Source organism: Wolffia australiana, chromosome 14, assembly GCF_029677425.1.
Source record: "Wolffia australiana isolate 7733 chromosome 14, ASM2967742v1".
Taxonomy (NCBI): Eukaryota; Viridiplantae; Streptophyta; class Magnoliopsida; order Alismatales; family Araceae; genus Wolffia; species Wolffia australiana.
Genome location: NC_135848.1, coordinates 559,077 through 567,500, shown reverse-complemented (window position 1 = coordinate 567,500; position 8,424 = coordinate 559,077).

The window sequence follows — 8,424 nt, the reverse complement described above, 5'->3', positions numbered from 1 at the left end:
TAAAATTTTGGGCTTGGTCCATGGGGTCTCTGAAGGTTAATGAACTAGAGAGATATTGGAGGATCTCAGGTTATTCCAGGCATAGTCAATCACAAAGCTCTTTTGTGACAATCAGTCTGCTATTGCAATTACTCACAATCCACTTGAACATGACCCCACCACAAAATATAAATAAATTGATGGCCAGTTCATCAAAGAGAGAAATGACACAGATCTCATCCTCCCACATTTGTTGGGTCTTTACAACAAACAGTTGATATATTTACAAAAAGACTGTGGACCTCAACTCCAATGACTGGTATCCAAACTAGGCAGTATCATTGTTCATACCCATCTTCAGGAGGGGTGTTAGCCAATATTGATTTGCAAGCTTTTATTTTTATATTTCCTTTCATCTTTAAGTGGACCACGTTTCTATGAGTACTCCCATGTGACTTAGTAGTTATGTCACTTATTCTCCCACTTGAGAATCATTGACTTAATATGACTGGGCCCAGCTCATTTACTTTTATTGGCTGGTATTTAAACCAGCTGTAATTGGAGGATGAGTAAGAAGTTACATTCTTATTTTTCTAAACCCTAGTCCAACAAGAGAGTTTAGGAGAGGATGATGGAGGAAGAGACAGAGCTTTACAAGATGAACTAAATTCAACAAAATGTGTAGGTTATCAGTTTCATAGTTCACAAAGAAACTTTTCCCACTACAATTCCTATGAAGGTTCTATAGGTTATAATCTAACTTGGATTTTGGCTTTAAAATCTGTTTTTTTTTACCCCTCACCGAGATCAATCACCAAATATGCCCTCCTTCTAAGAATGATTTATTTAAGCTTCTATGAGAATCTTGGTGGACGGAAATGAGAGGAAACTCCTTTCCAATAATGATGGCATTTTTGGAAGCTGCGACAGCCTGTGTTGAAAAAAGTACCTTATAAATGAAACAAATGACTAAACTGGGTGGGTTATATTCTAAATCATGATGTGATGAAAAAAGGGAGCAGCACATTTTTGGGGTTTTCAGCATTATCTGTTCACAATGAATTTTCCCCACTAAAATTTACCACCCAGACCCTCCAGGCTGCAATTGATATCAGCTTTTGAATTACAAACATAATAATATACGTCACCGAGATTAATCGACAGGTTTGTCCTCCTTACATGAATGATGTATTAAAGCTTCTGTATGGATGTTAGGATCCCTTTATAGTTTGGTAAAATTGAATATCTCTAGGGTACTTCAGAGACATTGAGATGATACAAAGGACAAGATCTTGTAATCAAATCTCTTGTCCTTTGGTATTTGTCGATTTCAACTCCTTGATATTTTTATACTATGGTGAAGGGGGTATCATGATCCATTGAACCTTGAGCAATTCTGACTTTAATATCATAGAAAAATTACATAGATCAAAAATTTGTCTCAATATGAATTTCTGAGGGATTGTATAGAATAGGATTGTTGGACGTAGGATGGATGACGTTCTCGGACGGACTGAACAAGATTGAACGGACTTGTGTTCAGTCATCTGTACACAGCATTTCATATCATTTATTTCATCATTCGTCCACATTTTTTCATCATCACAACTCCATTATCAGTCCCATTCTGGCATTCATCCGTCATTGAAGACGAAATTGATGATGGGAAGATGGATGATGAAAACACCTTTTAAAATAAATATAACTTATACAATGGAACTTATAATGTATAATTTTGACAACTTACTATTCTTTTGTCTGCATGCTGCCTCTCGTTGTCGCCCGCGCCGGCCGCCATCGCCTGCTGCCTACAGCCATCGCCCGCCATCACCAGCAGATTGCCACCCATCTCCCTCTGCCTTCCACCCTCCACATCATCTTATCATGAGAACTTACCATTCAAGGTGAACTATCTTATCCTCTTTCTTATCATTCTTCTCTATAACACTCTTCCCTTCTTCTCTTTCTTCTCGCTACGCCATTCCTCATGTCCTATTCCTTCTCTTTTTTTATCGCAATTTTACTCAGCCTCTCAACCCTCTCTCAGGTTTACTTATTTTCTCCTAGATTCTCTTTCACCATGTCATATTCTGTTTCTTTCTTCTTTCACCTACACCAGGCTGTGACACTTTCTAAGATCTATTACAATTGGATTTGGAGGAGGATCTCACTTCAATTAAGCGTTGTTACACAACTTTCAGTTATTTTCTTTGAGCCTTATTTTAGTAGCTCCATCAACATTCAATTGAGAATATCAACACTTATTTCAATTTGCATATTGTTTATTTTTTTCTGAATGATGTGATCGAAAGATTAGGAGGAAACTGACATATAAGGATTAGTTGTCTACGATGTTCTTTTTTCTCAATCATGCAATAGTGAGCACTATAGGTCAGAGCAGGCTCTTGTGCCAAACTAGAGAGCCAAGGATCTGATAGGACTCTAGGGGATCTGCATGACAGATGGTTGGTTATATGCGTGGATGGGGAAAATTATATTTTTGCTTTGGGCTACTCCTTAACTGGTTGCTACACATCAGAGAGTATTTGTCTCTAGATTGCATTAGATAGTCAATTAAGTCCTCAAGTCCCCAAGTTTAACGTCTGAAACTAGATTTACTAGAGTATTTGCCTAGTTCCACTCACAAATGAATCATCGTCGGCATGTAGGGCTCGATAGTCTTCTATAATATTCAGCTAAAAAGCTCATATCATCAGTTTGCTTCATTCTTCAAAGAACAACTACCGCGAAATGTGCAACTGGGTTCAAAAGGCTTTATTAAAATTAATTTACACAAAATTGATTTTAGTGGAGCTAATTGCTGATGACACAAATGAAGTGCATTGAGAATTTTCCTTTGAAGGACCAAAGTTTTTTAATAGTCATTTTGGAGCGTGGCTTGGCAAAAAGGATTTTTTTGGTGCTTGTTTTACTTTTGATGTTTAGATTTATTTGAAAATATTATACTTTAACCTGAACATCACTTTCTTCAAAAAGAAAAAAAATTGAATGTTGCAGATTTGAAAAACTTCTGAATTCTCCATCTTATTCCTCTCTCATTCTTTTCTCATGATTCTCATTCGTCTCCATCTGATTTCTCCCTCACACTCTTCTCTCAAGCTAGCATGCATATTCATTTGATTTTATAGCTAAGAACAGTAAAATGCTTTCAACCAATTTACATCAAGCTGTTTTTCTCTTTTAAAAGAAAATCCATTTTATCATCATAAGTAAAAAACCCTTTATCTCTGCACTATACATATCCTTTATCTCGTGCATTTATGATGACATAGTCATATGTTATTATAACTCAGAACAGAAAATTTTATCTCAACCAATTGACATCGACTAGATTTTATTTTGAAAACATAGTACCAGTCCCCCATATTTCTATTAGAATTTTGTTAATTTTAATGGTCATTACTATCTTTTTAAAGGCAAATTTCTTGTTATTCTTTTGTTTTTGTTAAGTGAACGAAAACAAAAGAATAACAGAACAAGGGAACGAAGAGAATAGAAAGTTTGAGATAGCTGGATAGCTGGATAGTAGCTTATTCCTCTGTTCTCACTCTTTTGTCATGATTCTCATTGGTTGGTTACTTCTAACATCATTTTTTATATTCTTGGTTTAATATTTTACAATGTTATTATATTTTACTATTTTATTAAGGAAATTGCTCTGTTTGTTGAATGGGGGATATTTTCAAATAAATCTAAACATCAGAATGACTTTGAGCAACATCATCATGCGGTGGGGTAGTAAATGATAGTAGGAATTACCCTGAAACTAAAAGTCCAAATTCGAGGAGGCCACCTAGAGTAAAAATATTTGAGTACTTCATGCTAGTGGACATCTTGAAGGACATATGTGAAGTGTGTCATGTTATAAACTCGGCAAACAAAGCCTACTTACAACGAAGTAAAGATGGGAGCACAATTGTTTTTAGCGACATTTACACAGTTCATCGGGGGCTAAAAGATGATGTCAAAGGCATAGCGAATTCACAACATCCTGTTGCAGAAGTATTTTCCAACTCGTCCTTGATAAAACAATATTACATTGGTGTCACTCTAGAGGCAGAGAAGCAAGAAATTCTATGGCTTACTATCTGTAATGCATTATCATGGTCGTTCGTTTGCTGACTAAGAGGAATACCAACTAGCATGGTGATTCAGAGAACAAGACGACACAAAGATGTATTGGCAGTGTATGCGAGGCCATCAAGCTTCAGTTGGAAAAAAAATGAGATTATCATACACTGTAATGAATATGTGGCAGCCTCAATGCTACTTGATTCGTCAATGAAGATAGCTCTGATTAAGCCTTGAAGACTCCTTTATATACCTGTGATATTGCCTCCATAGTGCACAAGTCTAAAGGTAGTCATCAGCATTCTCCTGCAATTGTGAAGACAATGAAGGAGGCCAATCTAGCATCAAATCCAACCCAAAAGCAGGACCCAAACAGAAGTTGGATGCCTACATCAATGAGCCTCTCATTGGAGATAATGAAACCCCTCTGAAATGGTGAATGGTCATTGGTGTACAAACTTATCCATGGAGTACCTAAGTTGGTGAATGGTCTCTCCCTAAGTTGGCCATAGAGTACCTCTCTCTGCTTGCGACAAGTACAAAGGCAGAGCGGCTCTTTTCAGTGGGTGGTTAAGTCTTGACGCCCATAAGATTAGGCCTAAAAGTAGAGAGTATTGAGCTGATATACTATTGAATGTAACCAACAACCTCATTCAGAGATGAAAATGACATCTCTCATACGAAAACACGAACAAGGTAATTCGTCCTTTAATGACTTCTCAACATTCTAATTTAAACATAACTCTACTTATTTTGGTTATTGCAGCGTTCGTCCATGAGAAAAACATGAACATCAAGCTTTTGTGAGAAGTCATATAAGCAGGAGATCCTTCGCATTTTGACCCTTTTATTTTTTTTCATTGGGTGTAATACAAGTTTTCAGTTATAAAACTTTGATAAATTTATGTCAATGATTTATGTTCTACAATATTTATCCTACATTCAGCATTAGTCATTTCTTATCCTTGTTTGTCATTTTTTCTATCCTCGATTATCATCGTCCACGTCCTTGCTTGTTGCCATCACCCTCCTTGCTTGCCATCCTCATCCTCGCTTGTCACCGCCCCCATCCTCGCTTGTCACCATCCCCATCCTTGGTAGTCCCCATCCCCATTCACGTCTTTAGCGGTCATCATCCCCGCCCTCGGTGGTCATCATCCCTGCCCTCGGTGGTTGTTATTTCCGTCCTCACTTAACTCCATCCCCATCCCTGTACTCGGTGGTCCCCATCCCCATCCTTGGCAGTCGCCATCCCCGTCCTCGCTTGTAATTGTCCCCATCCTCTGTGGTCCCCGTCCCCATCCTCGGGAGTCACCATCCCCGTCCTCTACGGTTCCCACCCCCGTCCTTGGCAGTCACCATCACCATCCATAGTGGTTGCCTACCGTCTCCTCGGCAATCGTCGTCCCATAAGCAATCATCCTCCCCTCCCTCGACAGTCATCATTTCTGTCCTTGCTTGTCGTTATCCCCGACCTCGACAATTCCCCATCCCCGTGCTGAACAATCGTCCACCCTTTACTGATAATCTCAATTTTAGGGTTAAAATTTGTCGTTGGTAATTGAGACTATTCAATAAAAATATACTTAACCATACATGAAAATACTTAGTGATGCATACGAATCGTCTCCACATGGAACGATGATTAAGGAATTATTTTCTTATACTAGTGATGATTGACAAGAAGATCGACGGAAACAAGATTCGAGGATGTTAGCTAGTCATATCGATAAAAATTAGGTAATTTATAAGTGAAATTAACTTTAAGAGAAGAGTAAGTGATTGAGATAGATATGATGATGAATGACATTATAAAAGAGGATAGTGGTTGGATATGGAGTGGTACGATGACGAGGATGAGAGACGAGAAATGAGAGGAAAATGAGACTACAAGTTCAATGATAAACCCTAATTATGTTAACTATGGCGTCGGAAAGAGACAATGTAAGGCCAGGATACTTACAATGGATCCTTACGTTCTGCCACGATCACGGTGATTTACGAGTGCCAGAAGCTCCCCCTCTTCTCTAATGCTTCTCCCCACACACCCAGGACACCAAGAACACTCTTGATGGATCTCAAAACTCACAATCGTTCAATCAGGCCACAAAAGTAGGAATCAAGTTCAAGATGAATTTCACAATGATCCAGGCCTCTATTTATAGATCAGAGGGCATGGATACAAATAGGATGGGGAGACTAAGCAATGCTGAAAATCTCAGCTAAAGCGGAGTTGTAGATCAAAAGTTATGGTCGTTTGAAGTTGGAGAAATCCTAGCCATTGATACTCTCTCTCTCCTCATCATCATCCTCATTTGTTGTGCCCAGCTGGAAGTCAAAACGCCTCATCTTCCATGCTTTTTGGTCTTCCTCGTGCATTTGTATTTTTTCCCCGCACGTGCTCCTAGGAGGAAGAAAAAGACAAATAAAGAAGAGAAAAGAAAGAGAGAGAAAAAAGCATTAAAAAAATTACTTTTTGAGAGTGACGTGGTGGCGCGTCAGGGCGCGCGCAACGTCATTCTCTATCTCATTTCTTCTTCTTTAGTTTTTTATTTATTATTATTTTATTTTAATCATGTGGACGCAATCGCGCCACATCAACTCTGCGCTAATGAAAATAAGAAAGTTTTTTAATAATGACAACAATCATCATTTTGTGAATCTCGAAGCGATGATGGCCTCGTTAATGATTGGATGCTGCCAATCATTAATGAGGTGAAATAAAAAAGACTAAAAAACTTTAAAACTCATATAAAATAAAATAAGCATCCAAAGAATACATATAAATATATATTTCGACTCAGAAAAATCATATCTTTCCAAATTTAATGTCAAAAAATTCCAGAAAAATCATATTCTGTCTCAAAAATTATATAATTTTAGAATATATTGTTAGAAAATTCCCAAAAAATATAGCAAATTCAGAAATTCGTTTTAAAAATAGATTTAATCATTTTAAGCTTGATAACATGCAAATATGAGTAATTTAATGCATAAAAACATGTAAATATAATCATATAAGGCACTAGAAATGCATGTTATCATGTACTAGACGGTCTTCCACCCTATTCTCGACCGTCATCAAACCTTTCCTCAATAGTCTTCGTACCCGTCCTCGATGGTCACCGTACCCATCTTCAGCAATCGTCTTTCCTTCCCTTAGCAGTCATCCTCAACGGTGGCCATCCCCGTCCTTGGCGGTCGATGTCCCTGCCCTCAACGATCGTCATTTGCCTTCCTCAGTGGTGGCCATCCCTGTTGACAAGTCATAAATCATGCTTGTAAATCAACATTCTTTAAGGGTTTATGAAGTCATCTAATGAAATGAAAAAGCATTTTATGTTAAAGTCCATTTTTATGCAATTTTTCATTCATTATGTAAAATGTCATATTTTTAATGGGTTTTTGTATCTCTTAAAAGATAGCATAAATTTAGTTGATTAAGTACAAAGAAAATAAAAAAATAATAATAAAAGAAAATTAAAAATATAAATATAAATACAAAAGAAACAAAAAATAGGCCCCTAAAGAGCTGCCAAGGCGCAACCAAGACTGGCGCACCACAGGCGCCACCCGCAGCAACAGCCAAAGCCGCAGCCGCAAGCGCAGCCCAAAGGTAAACCTAGCCAGCGCCCCAAGGTAAGTGGTTTATTTGAATTCGGATTATTATGCTTTGCGGAGTTTATATACTAAGCCATATTTCTAAAAAGGGCAATATGGGACCGCCAAAACCCCATATCCCAGGTGCGAGCGGGCCAGGCTTGAGATCCCACGAGAATGATCGCGGCCCGTCGGGCCACGATCTTAAGAAAAATATAATACAGCCAGACTGGGCTTCAAGCCAACCCGACCCGAAGCCGATGTCGGTTCGAGCTTTTATTAAATAGGATGTTATAATCTTGACCGATGATCTTCCTTTGGAAGATCGAAAGGTCAAGATTGTCTTTAATTTATTTTTTATTTTCTTTTATTTCAGGGCGACAACTCATCTTGAAGTGCCGACGTGGACAAATCCGATGCATCCAAGTGGACTCTTGTGGCTGACGTGGCACATCGACGGACCAGGGTTCATCAAAAACAAAGAGGCTCCATGGCTACAATTGAATCATAGTTGTTGAACCCTCTAACAGAAGATCAGACGGTCAGGAAGATCTTCCATCATCATCTTCATCTTGCCGCCATCTCCATCACCGAAGCGGTTACTCCGGCGATAAGAAGGTGGATTTACGCTGTTTTGTCGCCGTAGACGGTTGCGGGATGCTCCCATATCGGTCAGTAACGTCTTTAGACTGTTCCTGACCTATAAAAACTGCATTTAACTGCCTAAAATGTATCTTTGCCCGCCGGAGTTCT